Below are 19,688 nucleotides of genomic sequence, written 5' to 3'. Positions count from 1 at the left end.
TTCTCTTGTGGGTATGAGGCAGCAGGCCTCAGCCCAAACGACAGGTGATCAGTCAGGATCACATTGGGTCTACTGGGAGAACGACCTCCTGTATAGCGAGCCTAAGGCTGCTGAACCTGGGTCAGCCCGTGTGCTGGTGGTACCCCAGCGCTTCAGAGCCTTCCTACTGGGGTTGGCTCATGACGTTCCGTTAGCTGGACATCTGGGGCAGGACAAGACCTATGACAGGCTTGTCACCCATTTTTATTGGCCTCAGATGAGAAGGGATTCAGATATCCATTGTAGGACCTGTCAAACTTGCCAGGCAAGTGGGAAAAGTGGGCGGAAGCAGAAGGCTCCCCTCCAACCTTTTCCCGTCGTCAGTACCCCCTTTGAGCGAGTGGGAATTGACATTGTGGGGCCACTGGACCCCAAGACAGCCATGGGCAACAGGTTTATCCTGGTCTTGGTGGACCATGCCACCCGGTACCCGGAAGCCATCCCTCTCCGAACAGTGACGGCCCCCGTGGTGGGACGGGCACTGATGGGTGTTTTCGACCGCATGGGGTTCCCCAGAGAGGTGGTGTCAGACCGGGGCACCAACTTCATTTCGAATTATATGAAGTCTCTGTGGAAGGAGTGTGGGGTAACCTACAAGTTTACCACTCCTTACCACCCTCAAGGTAATGGGCTGGTTGAGAGATTCAACCGGACCCTAAAAGGCATGATCATGGGTCTTGAAGAACCAATGAGGCGTAAATGGGACGTCCTCTTGCCATGCCTGCTGTTTGCTTACCGTGAGGTGCCACAGAAGTCTCTAGGGTTCAGCCCCTTTGAGCTTTTGTATGGTCACCCGGTAAGAGGACCTTTGAGTCTGGTCAAAGAAGGCTGGGAGCAATCTCCCAGGAAACCTCCCCAGGATGTATATAGTTACATGCTGGCCTTTAGGAACCAGACTCGGCGCTTCAGAGATCTTGCTCAGGCAAATCTGGAGGCCAGCCAGGAAGAGATGAAGCGGTGGTACGATCAGAATGCCACTCTGGTTGAGCTTCAACCTGGTCAGAAAGTTTGGGTCATGGCCCCTGTGGAACCTTGTGCGCTCAAGGACAGGTGGACTGGACCGTTTGAGGTTGTGGAGAAGAAGAGCGATGTCACCTACTTGGTGGACTTGAAATCTCCCAGGAACCCCTTAAGGGTCCTGCATGTCAACCGGTTAAAGCCCCACTTAGAAAGGTCCGAAGTGGGCATGCTCCTTGCCACAGATGCTGGGATGGAGGAGGAGAGTGAGCCTCTTCCTGACCTCCTGTGTGCAAAAGAAAAAGATGGGTCAGTGGATGGTGTTGTCCTCTCTGACACACTGACCCCTGAGCAGCAGCAAGATTGTCGCCATCTGTTGGTACAATTCCCTGATCTGTTCTCCTTGATCCCTGGTGTCACTCAGTGGTGTGTCCATGATGTGGACACTGGGGACAGCACTCCTGTGAGGCACAAGGCCTACAGGGTGACTGACAAGGTCAGAGCATACATCAAGGAGGAGGTCTCCAAGATGTTCGCCTTAGGGGTGGTTGAGTCCTCTAGCAGTCCTTGGGCCAGCCCAGTGGTCTTGGTCCCAAAGGCTGCAGCGCCTGGTGCTTCACCAGAACTCCGGTTCTGTGTGGATTACCGAGGACTCAATTCGGTCACCAAGACTGACGCGCACCCCATCCCCAGAGCTGATGAGCTCATCGATCGGTTGGGGGCTGCCCGGTACCTTAGTACGTTTGATCTAACGTCTGGGTACTGGCAGATCGCCTTGACTGATGGGGCAAAAGAGAGGTCTGCATTCTCCACACCAGATGGGCACTACCAGTTCCGTGTGATGCCCTTTGGGATGAAGAATGCCCCTGCCACATTCCAGAGGTTGGTTAACCAGGTATTGGCCGGGCTGGAAGATTTCAGCGCCGCCTACCTGGACGATATAGCAGTGTTCAGCGCCAGCTGGGAGGAACACTTGCGCCACCTCCAGGAAGTGTTGTTGGCCCTGCGCAGAGCAGGCCTCACAATCAAGGCTAGTAAGTGCCAGATTGGGCAGGGTTCAGTGGTGTACTTGGGGCACCAAGTAGGGAGCGGCAAGGTGGCCCCCCTGCAACCCAAGATAGATACCATCCTGGCTTGGGAACCGCCCAAAACCCAGACTCAGGTGAGAGCCTTCTTGGGTCTCACGGGTTACTACAGGAGGTTCGTCAAGGGGTATGGCAACATTGTGCACCCCTTGACCTCGCTGACTTCCAGGAAGCAGCCGAGACTTGTGATCTGGACTGACGCCTGTCAGAACGCCTTTGACACCCTGAAAACTGCAATGTGTACAGCACCGGTCCTCCAGGCACCCGACTTTTCAAAAGAATTCATTGTCCAGACAGACGCTTCAGAGCATGGTGTGGGGGCTGTTCTAGCACAGATGAATGAGGAGGGCCGAGACTTACCTGTAGCCTTCATCAGCCGGAGGTTACTTCCCAGGGAACAAAGGTGGAGTGCGATAGAGCGTGAGGCATTTGCTGTGGTCTGGGCGCTGAAGAAGCTAAGACCCTACCTGTTTGGGACTCACTTCCGGGTTCAGACAGACCACAGGCCCCTCAGATGGTTAATGCAGATGAGGGGTGAGAACCCAAAACTGTTGAGGTGGTCCATTTCCCTACAGGGGATGGACTTTACGGTGGAACACCGCCCTGGTACAGATCACGCCAATGCTGATGGTCTGTCCAGATTTTTCCGCCTTAGTGATGAGGACTCCCTGGGTGAAGGGTAGTTCTCCCCACATTTCAGCTGGAGGGGACACGTGTTAGACCTGGCATCATTGGCATGAGTCTCTCCTCCATTTTTTTCTGTTTGCCTCCTCTGTTTACGATGTTTTTGCTGGATTATTGCTTTGGGCACTGTGCCACTGCTGATCAGTGCCACAGTGCAAGTGCTCCCTATGTTAAATTGTTACATTGATTGGTGTTACCATGATTGGCTTGGTTGACTTACTGTTCAGACCCTAGTCTAGTGCACTGCGTGTGCCAAGGGCGTGTAAGTTAACTGCTGCTGGTGGGCTTGCAGCACTGGTTGTGCCACCCACAGAAGCAGCGTGCAAAATGTGTCTCAGGCCTGCCACCGCGGCGCCTGCGTGCAGTCCCTGACTGCCATGTCGACTTGGTAAGGAAACCTACTTACCAGTCTCTAAACCTTCCCTTTGCCACATTTCAGACACCTCTATGGTAAGCCCTAGGGCTGGGTGCATTGTGGGTAAAAGGTAGGTCATGCCCTGATGTGTGTGGCATGACCTAATAGTGAATTACAGCCATTTTCGTTTTTCACTATTGAAGGGCTACCTGCCTCCAATAGGCCAGACTGGGCAGACTGATTATTAACGCCATTATAATCTATCTGACTCAGGGAGCATGGTAGCAAGTCGAGTTTAGTATCCCTGAACTCAGAATTTAATAACACACCCTTTAGGATGGATGGTTTTTAAATTCTATGTTTGAAAATAGCACTTTTAGAAAGTGGCTATTTTCTTGTCCAACTATCTACCGGTCTCTGCTGGTTTGGTGTGTGTGTCAGGGGCTGGGTGGCTCCAGAGGTCTGAGTGAGTCAGTGTGGGGTGAATGGGGCGTTTACACGTAGAGTGAGGGAAGAGTAGCCTGCCCTGCCTGACACAATACTGGCTCCGCCTCCTGCTGGGCGACTGATAGCCCTGCTCCTGCCAGTGACAATACTGGCTCCGCCTCCTGCTGGGCGGCTGAGGACTCTGCCCTGCTCAGTGAATGGGCCAGGTGCCTCTGCCTGGCAACACCCACAACAAACCTGAGATGGTGGGAATCTCCCTGCTTGGACAAAGGGAACAAAGGGAAAAAGGGGTATAAGAGAAGGACCCCTGAACCAAGAACTCAGATCACTTCTGACAAGGAAACCTGTACCAAGGACAAGAAGCCTGCTGATCTAAGGACTTGCCTCCCCTTTCTGCCAGAGGGCTGTGTTGCTGTGGAGGAACCTGAAAGCTGCTTCTTTATTTTTGCCAAGGAACAAGGAGAGAGGAACTTGGTGTGTACTCTCTGAACACTTGCTAGAAAATCTCCAAGGACTGGAAGAGTGCCAGTCTCCTGTTGAAGTCACAGGGCCAAAGGACTTCACCATCTACTGAATTGCTGAATTGCTGGAAAGTGTTGTTTCCAGTACACAAGGGAAAATCTGCAGTCTCGACGCCGCCGGGCCCGATCGACGCCAGCAGCAACTCCAGTGAGCAGTGGGTATCGGCCCCGGCTCCAAGTGACCCCGTCTCGACGCCGGTATCGACGCCAGTGAGGAGTGAGTATCGGCTCTGCCTCCAAGCGACCCCGTCCCGACGCCGCTGCTGATCGCATCGACTAGACGCCCGTCTCGACGCCGTGAGCGCTGCTCCGGCCCGACATCCCTCGACGCCGCTGCGGATTGACCCGACTCCGAGGCACGATCGACGCCGACCTCGACGCCGACATCTCGACGCCGTGGACCCTCGTTTTCTCCGTTTCTCAAGGTACTGTACTTGTGGGGTCTGTTGCGACTCCAGGCTCGACGTAGCGCTCCTCGCGGTCGACGCCGAACCTTGGGAATCTTGTAGACTCGACGTCGTGTGACTCCTGTGGGGGTTACATTGTTGCCAAAGAACTGTGCTCAGAAGAATACTTTGCTAAAGAACTATTTGCCAAGAAGAAACCTTACTTGAACTATTATTTTTCCTTCCAAAGAGTATTTATTAAGACTGTGGTATATTTTTGTCGTTATTTGGTCTTGTGCTAAGCCTTATATAAAAATACTATTTTTATAATAACCTCGGTGTCGTGTCCATCTGTAGTGTATTCACTTTATTACTGTATGTGGTCATAAATGCTTAACACACTGCCTCTGAGATAAGCCTGTCTGCTCTGCCAAGCTACCAAGGGGGTAGCAGGGGTTATCTGAGTGTGTAATCCCCTTTCCCTGACTAGAGTTGGTTGGTCCCTATTTGTCGGAAGTGTATACCTCTGCCAACTAGAGACCGCCGGTTCTAACAATATTCATACGTGTGAAGACCACAATAAACAACAAAACACAATACAATATAGCATACAGAAATACACTAGATCAAACAAAAAATGCGCTTTTTTGTTTGATCTAGTGTATTTCTGTATGCTATATTGTATTGTGTTTTGTTGTTTATTGTGGTCTTCACACGTATGAATTTGATATATGTATTGTATTTTATAGTATTTTGGGTTGGGCAAATGATTGTGTTCTCCAAATCACTTATTACGTCATGATTGAATTTACAATGTTTGGTTTTATATGTAATTAATTAATAGTGATTCTTCTATTATGTATAGCATCATTTTAGATAAATAAATGAAAATGAAATAAAAATAATCTTATTATCTCTTTCGGTCTGTGGACACATTTACATTTATGGACTTATTGCCTATTTAGATTATATTAGTGGGGGGAATGTGCTTCTGTTTCCTGTATTGATTATTCCCTGACCCTTTCCCCTCCTACTTACCGACTCAGGGTCCCTCGAAGTTTTCTACTCTTATATTTAAGGTCCCTTAAGATCCAGCCAGTGATATCTACCGGGTCTGAGCTCAAAATTACAGCTTATGCTGATGACGTGACAATCTTTACTCCTGGTTAACAAGTAACCATCGACCTAGTTTCAAAGGGTGCTATTAGGTTCGTAACTCTCTCCGGATTTAAACTAATTCTAACCAAAATGCACGTCTTACCCAACTTTCAGTCAGAGGATCCAATCCTGGGGACAGTTTCAACGCTACCTACCTACGAGTTAGGCTTCACATCAGAGTGGACTGCATCTTTCAATTAAACTATGAACCCCTCTTGCAATCGGTCACTAAAGCAACATAAAAATGAATGTTTTACCGAAATTCGTATACCACTTCGGGTCCCAGACTAATTCTTGAAACGCCTCGAGGTTGCTATTGGCAGCTTCCTATGGGGCAATAAGAGGACCAGGGTGTCAGATGATAGATTTTCTTTTTCATAAACATTCCAATCTCAACTACTACAAGCGCATCAGGTTTAAAATTACTAAATACATCATCGTTATTCGGAAGGAAAACTGTTCCAACTACTCCTTACCTGCCCTGCACAAATAGGGGATGAGGCCTTAAGGCTAGAGCGGTCGACCTCGAAGCTGGGGAACGAGTCTCGGCAACGACTCTCAACATCCTGTGATTCTGGGCAAATCACTTAATCTCCCCGTGCCTACCAAAAATGAATGTGCCCATCTGTAACGAAATTGGTGCTCATGTAAAGCGCTATGATACCTGATATCTTCGGGTCGAGTTTGCACTATGTTAAATTCTAAAAAAAAAAAAATGTAAAAATCATATGCACCACTTTGGGGGAGCCCGACATTTCCCTCTATCTTGGGCAACTCTAGGGCAGAAGACTGCTGGGCAGCTATTTGACAGCGATGGGCTTTGTTCATTTTCTTCCTTTCAGACCTCTTTGACCTTCCCTACATTTTATTTAAGCACTTACAATGCGTGATTTGGATAATTTGGGAAAATGTGGATATTCTGTCTTAACTATACAGGGCACCTGGCGAGACTTCGATCAGAGCATTATCTCAGATCTTTACTGCTTATAGCACTAATGGCTGCTCACTGTAGGCCTCTAAATGGAGTAGGGTGCTGAACTCTGCATCTTAGAAAGTATTGATTACTCTGTACACTCTGTCAGCTTAAAGCTTCAGCCGATTAAGACAATCTGTCTACTCCACTGCTCCCCTGAAATAATCTCCAAATGGACTACAAGCCATGTTTCCGACAAGACTCATTGTTCTAAGTGCGGATTGCCCGCGGCAGATAGTGTTCGTATGTTCACTAGCTGTGCTGCGCTGCTCTGCAGGACTTTTGGTAGGGGGTGGTTCAGCTGTCAACCTTGGACACCATTTTCAGCTATCCACCAATAAGATTATGTTGGCTCACAAAATAGATTATAACCCCAGGCAAACATCACTGATGTCAATCATAATAAGTACCACTTGGCTGTGTATAGCCTGATATTGGACACGCTCCCCTCCTCTCAAGGTACCGGTGTGGTGGGCACTTCTTTGTCAGATATATTAGTTTGAATTGGCCATCTCCAAGCCCAGAGGCCCCAATGCTTTAAACAGTTTCGATGTGTCCGGGCCTGTTTTACTTTGTGATGGATTGTATTGTTCTGTAATTGGTCTATTTTTTCTTTCTTTCTTCTCTCTTTCTGTATCCCATTTTTTTCGTTTTACTTTATATAGCGGCCTATCCTGATGTTTCTATGATTTTGCATTATTTCTGTTTTATTGCAATGAGATTGCAACGATGGCTTGTGTTCATGAGTGATTCTAAATTTTAAAAAAAGAATTAAAAACCTGTGACTACTGACTTGCCTCTTAATTCACTAAGGGCATTGTTGTCATGGCTGTGGATGGGAGACATGGATATTTTTTCATTTATGTTTAAAAAGTCACCTTTAGTAAATGTCTTAATGCAGTGATATAATTTGATGTACTAAGCTGAAACACTTCTTTATGGTAAAGAAATACAGGTATCTGAATTTTAGGCTTTCTCGTGTTTTTATATGGTGCGTATTGCAAATTTTACGTGTCATATGTTTTTAGGACTCGGCATGTACGTGGGCTCTTGGGGCCCAATCAGACCCTCGGCTTGGCTCTCCCTGTTAATTTCTTGGCTCGCCCACCAGTACTTATAATATAGGCCAATGAGGGGCGGTCTGTCACCCACTCAACTAGCATTATTGGGTTAGGCGCCTTGGCGCCCATTGGGCTTAGTAGCGCATTACAAATTGGATTTCATTTCATTTCATTTCAGGTACGCCTCCTGAGTTTACGCCTCATAGGGGAATATAGAGGCCTTTCTTGTAAGCCCTGTGGAAGTGTGTCTCATGAGGAATGCAGAGTCTTAAAACTGGGCCATGAATATTTGTCCATGTTGATACTTTCATAAATATTGCTTTGTAAAGAAACATTCTGTATCTCCAGGAGATATGCTCGCTGCAATAAATACACAAAATAATGACCGGCTCCTCGCTGTGCTATTGAAGCTCACCGCAGTGCCGCAGAAATCTCCCATTCCTGTTACTTAGCTTTCCTGCAACTCCGCGTTTATTATAATGTAATCTTTAGAGCCTCTGAAGACATCCCATTTGCAGCAATCTGGCATGTATGTGTTTGATTCCCGTCTCATGACTTTCAAATTAACGGATTTCCGCTTAATTAAATTATCCTTTGGAGTGGAAGAGCTTTTCATTGCCCGCCTTGCAATGTTTAATGACTTGCCAAATGCATGCCTAAGTATCAGAGCTCGTTTGGGGATCTGACACATTGGAGGGCCTCGCGGGGCAGCACGTGCTGCACTTGTTCAAGCAGGGCCTTTCCGGAAACAGCCTTTTTAACGCAGCCGTAATCGCATGCGTTGTAACGTCACATATCCCCCCTTTCAGGCGCTCCATTTACACCAATCTCGAGGCGCAGGAAGAGGGGTGCCAGCTCGTTGTTTGTATTTTCGCAGTGTTTTTTCGGGCACTTTAGCCCGTGGATGCTGCTTGCACTTCTCTCCGATACATATCTTTTAAGCACGACACTTTTTTTTTTTTTATCTGTGGCGCCCATCTTTGTTAGCCCATTAGTGGTGAGATGCTCACATGTGCATTCGAATGGCTATCTCTGATCTGTTTAACACTTAATTGCTTACAAGAAAAAAGGCAAAAAGGCAGGAACAACATTTTGTTTCATGTTTGCATTTAACTCGTCTGCTAGTTGGCACTATGCATATAATCAATGCCACTGGAATAAAATGTTTTGGGGCTGCAGCATTTTCCACATAATCATGGATTTTCCTAATTTGCCACACAATGTACCACCTGCTTCATAATTTCAGTATTTCACTAAAGAGAAATGTTAACTCAAAAGTTATTAAACAAAAGGCGTCATAACCAGTCACCTTTCGATTGCCGATTGCAGTGTTCAGGTGTTAAACTGGTACAAATGTGGTGCAACTTTGTCAGAAACTTAAAATATTTGCTAAAATGGCAAAATACAGAAATAATACTGCTCCCCCTTGTGCCACATTTATGCCACATAATTTCCTCTTTTAGCTACATAATGTTGGCAACCACTGCCACATAATTCCAATAGCCCTACATATAATATCATCCACCTTTGCTGTTTTTTCACCCAATAGCATTTGGCATTATGGGCTTGTCATGTTCCTTTCAATGCTGCCATGATGGGTTCCCAACCCCAGCCTGCAAAGTGTTGTTGGCTACAATGCCAGAATAGTTCCAAGGTATTATGCATGACATTTACCCACTTAACGTTTACATTTTTACAAAATCATTTCATCTTGTTTTTAAAAAGTGCTTGTTTCACGAATAAAACTAAAAGTAAATTCTGCTCACATATTTTGTGATGGGTCGTACTTTTATTTACGTCATGATTCAAAACAGGCGCTGCAATGCAAACCGTTTATCATAAAATGCAACATGAGCAGCAGCAGTGCAGCCTTCCCTCACACACAGAATGAGTCAAAGAAGAGAAGTGTGGCTCAATGATTAGAGCGGCAGACCCTGATGCAGAGGTCTAGCCCGGGACCAGGGTTCAATTCCCCGCCTTGGCGGGTCTTGGGCTCAAAAAATTCCACGGACCTGATAATTCTCGCCTCGGTGCCATTCCAATCATGGAGTCCCACTCTGCAACTCTGGGCAATAGCTTGCTTAATCTCCACAACGGCCCCCACAACGCTAAGGATGCCTGGCCTCCACCTTGGGGGTGCCCAGGAGTGGACGCCTCACAGGGAAAGCCAGGATGGGTTCCACAGCGGTATTCGTACAAGCGCCTTGAGACCCTTGCGGGTGAGTAGTGCGCTATACAAGTATCAATTTACAAAGAGAGGACACAGAAGCAGAAGGGACATCAAGCAGTTCTCTCACACATACAGAACAGGTACAATACAGGTAACTGACACACAGAAGAGGGAATGAGAGGAGTTAATGGGCCTTTGTATGCTCTCTGCAAACACACATCAAAATATAGGAAGAACAACAGTCCTGGAAGAAACAGCCAAACCACTAACGGAATTACCATATATTCATGTACTCACATATATGATGAGCTCTCACCTGCGCAGTATGCAATGCTTCTTCAATGGGTTTCACATCTAGCACTGGGAAGCATCTAAGGGTGCTAGAGTTAACTGGTTTTGTTATTTCCTAGTTATGGGTTTTCTAGTTTGGGTGTGGGTAAGCCTCTCAAGTTGACATTTATGTTTTCCTTTGTTAAACTTTGACCTATATTTAAGTTGTGTGTGTCGGTAAACTAAAAATATTTTTTTACTGTCTCCCTCTTACATGATCAAAAACAGGAGGGCCAAACATCGAACCCTGCTTCTCTTTTCCTTCACCATATTTCGGCACTCAGACATGGCCTCTGTGAGGTCACGGGCCTTTCTCAGGGCTACAGGTCTTGGAATCTCATATCAAATATTGTGAAACAATCCCTGATTCACAGGGCATGTTTTGCAAGTGCACTCAATACATCCTTTGTTTTTTCATACGTTGGGGCAACAGGAGTGGAGAGAACCCTTCATTGTACAGCAGGCACCTCTTGGCCACAAACAGCATAAGCTTCCGTTGTTCATAGGAGAGGTATAGCTAAAGCAGCAGCGGCATAAGCTTTCCCCATCACAGGACACATACAAAGCAGGCTGTGTAAGCTTTGCTTCCTCACAGAACAGGTACACTATGGCAGTAGCGAAGTAAGTCTACTTCTCTCAGAGAAGGCAGCAAACGCGATGTTCCTTCTCTGTAGAACAGATTCAGCAGGGCAGACCAGTACCAGCTTTTACCGCTCACATGTATGTTACAGACAGATGTATGGAGCTCGGGCTTAAATCACTGAGAGGAATGTAGAGGTGGATAAATGAATGAATATGGATGTCCTGACACCTTTCTCACTTTGGTGTTATACCGCATCAGCATCCTAAAAGTTCTGCTGCTGTCAGAGACTTGCTGTCACTCTTCTTAGTCACGGTGTTAAATCATGCCGTCTTACTTCTTCATATCCAGCTGCTGCCATTCACATGCACAATGGGCAAAGAACTTTAGACCTCAAAGGCTGAGCGCTTGCTACACTAACATAGAGACCTTCCCTACTCATGATGTGAAAGGGGATGGATGGAGAGGCATGTGCCCAGTATGGTCCATTTAAAAATAAAATGGCAAAAACAATCTATTCTCTCCTTTCCAACCTTTTCCCTCTTTCTCTTTCCCTCTTTCTCTCTCATATAACCTCTTTGGCTTACAGTTCTACCTCTTTTCAGTCTCATTTTCTTAGTCTCTTCTTATTTTCTCTTTTTTAACCTTCATTTGTCTTTTCACCCCTTTATGTTGCTCTCAATGGTCTCACACTGTTCATTGACACCTTGTAAGGAAGTTCCTCTTTTTGAATGATCCCTGCCCAAATTCTTCGACTGATGCGGCTGGTTTTTCAAGTCTGAAGTGCATTGGGTCCTGCTGACCAGGCCACAGTACATGTACTTTGACCCCTCAAATGTGTATGTGCAATTGGCTAATCCCTGCTTGGCATAGTTAGCCTACCTAGTAGATGGTACAAAATGTACCCAGGGCCCGTAGGTTAAATGTCACGAATGAATGAATGAATGAATGAATGAAAAGACATTTGTAGAGCGCATGGCTACCCGGGAGTGTGCCAGCACTATAGACTGATAAGGGAAGGAAACGGACTAGGGGAATAGCAGAGTCTTAAGTTGTTTGCGAAAAGTCTGGTGATTGGAAATCGTGCGTAGTTGTAGAGGGAGGGAGTTCCTAGTGGAATGCAGCACTTATTGTGCCACCACAACAGTGACCCAGTGAAAACATAGACCCTTCTGCCAAGTCAAAACCTTCCTTTTTAGTATTTGTAAGCCTCCCCTAGGGAAGGCCTTCCTAGCCCACAAGGCAGGGTTCTAAATATTAAAAAGAAGGACATGTTCCTTTCGTGTTTGACATATCCTGACAGTGAAACCTTGAAATTGTCATTTTAACTGTAGCAAGGCTGGTGGTTCTGTTGGCTAACATGGAGTTACAATAGTCCACGTTAACTTCCATTTGGGACTACCAAACATAGCACTCAAATGTATTAAATTAATTGTTACATTAAACCCAACTCAGTGCTGAAGTTGGATATAAAGTAACTTTAATTAATAAGGTGACTTTGGAAAGTCACCACTTTCTTGCCCCGAAATTCTGGTAGCTGTTGCAGATTACCTGCAGCAGTTATCACCCTACACAGCCTGCTACCCTTGTGCTAGGCGGTATGAAGCATTCCCACAAAGGGGAACAAGCAGTTTTCTGGACGAAGGAGGTGGGACCTCATGACTGGATGGCTGAAGGGCAATGGCCCCAGATGGCCCAGCTTCAAAGGGACTACCAACTCAGAGAGGCAAATGTGAGTCACACTAAAACTTGTCCGCTCCTTTGTGTAAGGTAGAGAGGTTGGCATCTCCTCTAAAGGGGGAAAACCTGTTGCAGAGCTGGTTTTCCAGGAGGAGAGGCTAATTATACTGGACACACCTCAGAGGTGTGCTTATAGCTCTGACACCACGAAGGAGGATTCCAACATTTTGGATTTGGGCAGAGAGATTCACAGTGGGATTGTTTATTGCCAGCCCCACAGGAAATGATGTCCGTAGGGGTAGAATTGCCCCATGGAAATTTAGCCCTTTTGGCTATGGAGTCTTCCCCACTCACAAACTAAAAATTGACATAAAAGTGACAGCCCTGTCTTTCAGCCTCTGAAAACTGCTGAACTCGGAATGGACAAGAGGAGTATTGCACCTGCTGATCCTTTAAACTTCAGAAAGAAAGGCTCTACCAAGGAAGAATGCACCTGCTGCACCGAGACAGGACTTTAGAGAGAGAAGAAGGACTGCTCTGCCTGTGAACTTTGTGCTAACAGATCCCAAGTACTGGGCCTATTCCCACTCGTGCCAAGGACCAATGAGTGGACTCCAAGGGCTAGTTGTATAGGCTCCTGTTACTCGTCAGGGACACAAAAGCTCAGTAGACCTGCACCTTCAAAGTGCTTAGTTGACCAGTTGCCACTGGACGTGCCTTGGACGCTGGTTAGCCCATAAGATCAGGTCCTAGGCCCTAAAGGGTACCTCCCAAGTCCTGGATCCCTGACTGGGGCTAGACCAGGGGTTTCCAACCTTTCTGTAGCAAGAACTACTTATGATCAGTGAAAATCACCATGAGCTACTGAAAGCTAAACAACCCTCGCATTGTTACCTGACACCCCCACGCCCAGCTACATTGACTTTAAGGCTAATGTCTATAGAGCCAGATACTGTGGTTCGAAAAAATAATAGTTTGACTAAGTGCACTTTGACCTGGCTGCCATGTGTGTCAGTGAGAGTTTTGTCTTTGGGGATGTATGAACATGTATATGTATGATTAAGATATATGTGCATTGGTGACTGAGAGCCTGTGTCATTGGTACTTGTGGCGCAGGACATACCTTTCGCCATTTGCTTCACTGTTACATGTATAACACAAACATACAACCTTTTTATTTATTTATTTTAAATGGAAGAAATTTAAAGTGCAGAAAAATGTTCTGCAAAAATGTTCAAAGTATGGAACATTTTACTGCACTTTAAATAGCTCCCACTTTAAAAAAATACTGTATTTTTTAGTTCTACATATGGCAGTGTCTGCTGTTCACTGGGAGCAGGAGACCTGCTGTTTGTAAATACAACACTTTGAAATGGGAGAAAATTAAAATGAAGAGTTAACTTATTTATTAAGGTAACTTTTCATTTCATTTTAATTTTCTCCCATTTAAAAGCATTCAGAAACCTCATTTTGTTCTCAAACTCTGATACTGAGTTGACAAGGACTTTTATTTAGGGGTTAAATACCTCCGTGCTTCAGTTCTTCACCTCTGTATCCCAGCCTGGGTCATAAATCAGACTGAGCTCTGCTCTTTATCAGGCCCTGCTGTCTACATCCAGATGATAACGTAAAATAAACACAGCCTTCCCTTAACTTTAAAGGGAAAATGTGACCCTGCCCGTATTTAAAAATGAACTCAAGGCTGTGAGCTGAAGGTGTCTGGGAGCTCACAATCTACTGATTGGAAACACCTGTGCTAGAGTTTACTCTTTCTCCCCTACAACTGCAACTTGTTAGCCAAAGGCAAAAGAGAACTTTTTTGAAAGAGTGGGAGGCTCAAAGACTACCACTACTTGCTGGTTCATGGGTAGCCTCGAACGCTGCCAAGAACTAAGACTTTACCGGACAGCTGGACTTCACATGTTCAAAAACCTCGAGCCCAACGCTGGTCTCAAGCTTTAGAAGATGCTGCCAACCTCCCCATTGACGAGAAAAAGACCCAGAACAGTTTGTAAGTGCAAAGGCAAAATCTTTACCGCGACCAGCACAGTGCCCGCATCCAACCCCGAATACCATCGCAGTTGGCGTGAAACTTTGACTTTGCCTTGAAGCCTGCTTTTGAGGCTGATAGACTATTGCTAAGAGTGAAGAGCAGTGGTTTACCAAACTTTTTAGAATGCAAAGAAGTGATTTATGAAAATCTTACAAAAATCATTACTCCAGTTTCCTCCACTGATTTTTATCATTTTGGTGTGTTTTTAAAGATAAAAAATATATACTAGTGTTATAAAATGGAGTGGGGTTCATTTAAGTTAAGCCTGACTGCTCTGTGCCACTGCTACCCAAGACAGAGCCAAGGTTTCATTTAATGAAACCTGTTTGGACTTGATACAGAATAGTTATATTAGTACTTGGTGAATCCTCTCAGTGACCCCAACTAATAATCCACTTTCTCAGACATCTGCCTTCCTCATGAAATAGGTACAAGGTTAACTAAAGGAGAGGGATGGCTCTATACAGGGACAAGGGAATTCAGAAGAATGGGTGTCTAATACACAGTGTTGTACCAGTAAGCTGGGAAGGAAACGAGGATAGAAGCTGAGGACTGGGGCAGTTTGTAACAGACCGTGATCAGTAAATGGAACATGAACTGGCAAAGCCCGCAAAAAAGAAAATGAGAAGACAATGCAAATATAAACTACAAACAACAGAAAGGAACAAGCAGGAAAGTGAATGATGATGTGCATGCTTCTTGGAAAGGGATCACTTTGTGAAGTACGAAGATCTTGCATTAAGGCAGCGAGCAGTTAGTCTCACAGTGTTGGTAGATACACAGCAACTCCTATGGAGTAAGATTCCTAGGTGAGTCTCTTTGCCAGTGGCATAAAGCCTGAGAATCTCACTGGCGACCTTGGTAACAATGATCAAGGTTTTAATACAGACACAAGAAATGACTAAATCAAATAGAATTGGAGACATTGACATCAGAATGGGGCACAGAGAAAAGAGGAACCAGAATCACAGAACAGGATAGGACTATAAATAAACGCACAGGACTAGGAATGCTATAAACAACTGGGAGAGTTGCACACTGACCAGGGCAGGATGGATTTATACAGGCAGATCAGGGAACACTGGAACACAACGTAAGGAGCCTGCATACAACAAGGACAGGCCAGGAGGTGTGCAGGCTGAGAAAGAAACTATGACAACCACAGAGACAGAGAGAAAGAAACAACAAGAAACAGAAACAAAAAAAGACTGGCGGCAAAACACAGGGACATGGGAACAAGTAGTAGGGAAACAAAATCAAAGAGCAAACCTGGCAGTAGAGCAGCAGTCCTCGACCCAGTCATCACTAATGAGGTATTCCACTTGACAGGAAACAAAACAGGAAACGCTTTTAGGTTCCACCCACCCTCCTGCCAGGGGCTATCAGTACATAGCCAACAGAAAGCACTTCCTGTTTTGTTTCCTGTCGGTGGACCTGACGGGGGACGCTTGGGTAGGTGCTGGGCACTTACCTGCTTCGTGTTTGTCCTGTGGTTTCCTCCATTGCTGGGCTCTTGGGGTGCTCATGGAACTTCGTGGGAGCTGCTTGAGTCAGGCTGCTTGGCTTCCTGGACTCCTTCAGGTTCTCGGTTACTGGTACTGCTGGGCTGCGCTGGTTTTCTGGAGTCCTGCTGTCTGGTGAGTCCTCCTTCTATGGCTGTGGTCCTGCTGTCGGATGCTGCAGCTTCCTGTCTGTTGCGTGGGGGAGGCTCGGACGCTCTTCGACTCTCTCTTGGGAAGCCACGAGTGATCAGTTTCTTAGGAGCGTCCGGGTTGGGATCCGGACGCTCCGTGGGCAGCGCGTCATTTGGGAGCGCCTTAGTTGGACTCCGGGTGCTCTGTTCTGCTTCGTTTTCGTGCCGCTCAGGCACAGACATTGTGGAGTGCCCGGGTTGGGGTCTGGACACTCCGTACGCGGCGCTTCATTGAGGAGCACCCCGTTTGGGATCCAGGTGCTCCTTTCTCCTTCCTTCTCGTGCCGCTCGGACACGGACATTGTGGAGCGCCCGGGTTGAGCTCCGGGTGCTCCGCTGCTCGTGCTCAGTGCGGGGCACCTGGGTTGGGCTCCAGAGTGCTCCGTGGCCTTCAGGTGAGTTGACATTCTGTTCCCAGCATCTCGTGGGTAATGGGGCTGGGCTCGGTGGGGTACGCAGTTGACGGGCCGCGTTTCCTGGCTTTCAGCATGGTTTTGACCTTTGACGGCCATGATATGTGGAGTTTTGTGGCTTTGGCTGGCCACACCCACTCCCACCTCGCTTCTGTGTTACGCTCAGCTGTTTGGCTTGCAGGTTGATTAGAGGGTGGTTTCCGGCTTGTTTTTGTTTAAATTGAGGGGGGGGTGTCGCATTCTGGTCTGTACCTATGCCTCTGTTGGTTGTATGCACTGGGTCCTGTCTTTGGTGTTCGTGATGGGGAAACATCAAAAGAAGCAAAAACATGTGTCTCCTGTATCCTCTTCCCTGGCGGACAGTGGGGATCCTGCCCCTCAGGTGAAGCGGGCCAGGTTGGATGACAGCAGGTTGAAGCGCCTAATTTTGGAGACTTTGTCGGATCTGAAGTCCTCCAAGAAGTCTGTTGGGGGTCGTTCTGGTCGGATTGTTGACCTCTATTCGGACATTTCTTCCTCGGATTCTTCTGATGACTCTTCCTTGGGGGCGTTGGATCTGAAGGACAATTATATTTCCAAGGAGTTGTTGCCTGACATTCTTTCTCATGTACAAGGGAACATGGGGTTTCCTGATGATGCTGTGGCCAGCACTTCCCAAGATGCGGTTCTGCCGCAGTTTCGGAAGCCTGTTACTACTACTCTTCCTATCCATCCCTTTGTGAGGGATGTCCTCTTGAAAGAATGGAAGGATCCTGATCACCTCATGATGCTGCGCTTTATGTCCAAACTGTATCCTTTGCTGGACATGGAGGATTTTTTCCTGAGTCGGTGCATGTGGATTCCATTGTTGCCAGTTTAGTGGGTCGTCCTTCTATGGCGGATGATAATATACTGCGTGATGGTGTGGATAAGAAGATTGACTCTGCGTTGAAGAAATCTTATGCAGGCTCTCACCATGCTATCCGTACTGGTGTCTATGGAGCTTATGTCGTGCAATCCCTGTTGACTGACTTTAAGACTTTGTTTTCCACTATGAAGGGGGACTAGTTTTCCAGACCTGCTGGAATCCATGGAACGTCAGGCCGAATTCCTCTCGGACATTCATTCTATGCGCGCTTCTGCCTTGTCCTGTGGTTCCTCTGTTGCTGCTCGTCGGCACCTGTTGCTGAAGGGTTGGAATACGGATGCCGCGCAGAGAAACATGGCATTGAGGTTGCCATTTACTGAACCTCGTCTTTTTGGGGACGCTCTTGAGGATAAACTTCACAAGTTGTTCAAAGAGCGGAAACATTCTTTGTCCTTCCGTCGTCAGCCTTCTCGTAAGGACTCTTCTTTCTCTCATGCCAAGACCTTCCGCCAGCCTTCGCTGTATCATCAGTCTTCTTTTAAGGGCCCGAAAGGGGCTGGTAGGAGTTTCCCCTGGAAGTTCCAGAAGAAGCCACCCCCCCTGAAATGCTGGACAGGGTCCGCAGCGTTCCTGACTATGCCACCCCCTGGATCGGTCACGCTGGTCTTCAGCCAGAGGTTGGTGGGAGGCTGAGGTTGTTCCTTCCTGCTTGGCGTCTGACGACCTCCGACCAATGGGTGCAGGATGTCCTGGACCATGGGTATCGGATCGAGTTTCTGTCCCTTCCTCCACCCTCGGGCCTGGTGCCAACTCTGACGCCCTTGAACCTGTCTCGACGTCAGGCTTTGTCGGTTGGTATTCACTCTTTGCACCTGAAGAAAGCGATTGTGCCTGTTCTCCGGTTGGAGAGGGGTCTGGGGACCTATTCGATCATCTTTCTTGTTCCGAAAGTCACCGGGGGCTTTCGGGTTGCCATCAATCTCCGGAGTCTGAACTTGTTTGTCCGGAAGATCCCATTCAAGATGGAGACCTAGCAGCGGGTGATCCCTTTGATTCAGGTTGGCTGGGTGTTGTCTACGCTGGATCTCCAGGACGCTTATCTTCATGTGCCTTCGCTATGGAGGTTCAAAGGTTCCAGCGCTTCTGCCTGGAGGGTCATCATTGGCAGTTCTGTGTCCTTCCGTTTGCTCTCCGTTCCGCTCCCAGAGTGTTCACCAAGGTGGTGGCTCCCTTGGTGGCCCATCTTCACCTCCTGGGAGTGTCGGTGTTTCCTTACTTGGACGATTGGCTGCTCCAGGCTCCGTCCCCCGCAGTCATGTTTCAGCACCTGTCCTTGACCATTCGTACGCTAGAGCGCCATGTGTTTTTCCTGAACTTTCCGAAATGCAAACTGCTTCCTGCCACTTCGGAGGTCTTTCATCAGGGCCGTCTTCGATTTGATTCAGGGCAAGGTGTTCCTTCCGGATTCCCAGCTTCTGCGCCTTCAGTTCCTGGTGCGGAGGTTGTTGTCCCAGGCTGCAGCTCCCCTCCTTCAGTAGTTCAAGGTTCAGGGTCATATGGCTGCAGCTGTCTTCCATGTGCCCTGGGCCAGGGTTTATCTTCGGCCTCTGCTGTGGCATCTTGAGCGTTGGGTGCCTTTTCCGGTTCAGGACTATGTTGTCTCTGTGCCAGTATCTCTACAGGTTGTGTCCGCTCTCCAGTGGTGGCTGGATTCCTCCAATCTCTCCAAAGGGATGTGGATTCGCCTGCCGCCTCCGTTGGTGTTGACGACAGATGCTTGTGTGTCCAGTTGGGGTGCGACTCTGGGTCAGTGGGCTGTTCAGGCTCGTTGGCTCCAGTCGGAGTCCCGCCGGTCCCCAATTGGAAGGAGCTGTCTGCGGTGGAACATGCTCTTCGTTTCTTCCAGGATCGTCTGCTGGGGTACAATGTCCTGGTGAGGTCCGACAACTCGGTTTCTGTGGCTTACATCAACCATCAGGGCAGTACTTGCAGTCCTTCGTTGAAACTGTTGGCCTGTGCGATTGCGGGTTGGGCGGAGCATCATCTTCTGGCCATCGCTGCTCAGCATATCAGGGGTGTGGACAATGTGGTGGCCGATACCTTGAGTTGCAGGTTTCCATCGTCTCTGACCCTGTGTCTCTCCCCCAGGTTTTTTCGGATGCTCTGTCGGCGGTTCGGGACTCCCAAGCTGGACTTGTTTGCCTCCGGAGTTGGGTGCTTGGAGGGTGGATGCATTGTCTCTCCGGTGGCCCTCTT

At 47.5% G+C, this 19,688-nt stretch overlaps 1 protein-coding gene across 10 annotated transcripts in view; it reads left to right on the top strand.

Annotated features, from left to right (window-relative positions):
* Positions 1–19,688, top strand: part of DTNA (dystrobrevin alpha) — a 980,878-nt gene that overhangs the window by 653,831 nt on the left and 307,359 nt on the right. The gene's annotated exons all lie outside the window — the stretch shown is intronic.

Source organism: Triturus cristatus, chromosome 5_1 (assembly GCF_964204655.1).
Source record: "Triturus cristatus chromosome 5_1, aTriCri1.1, whole genome shotgun sequence".
Classification (NCBI taxonomy): Eukaryota; Metazoa; Chordata; class Amphibia; order Caudata; family Salamandridae; genus Triturus; species Triturus cristatus.
Note: the sequence above shows the minus strand (reverse complement) of the source record. Positions and strands in the feature narration are given on the sequence as shown.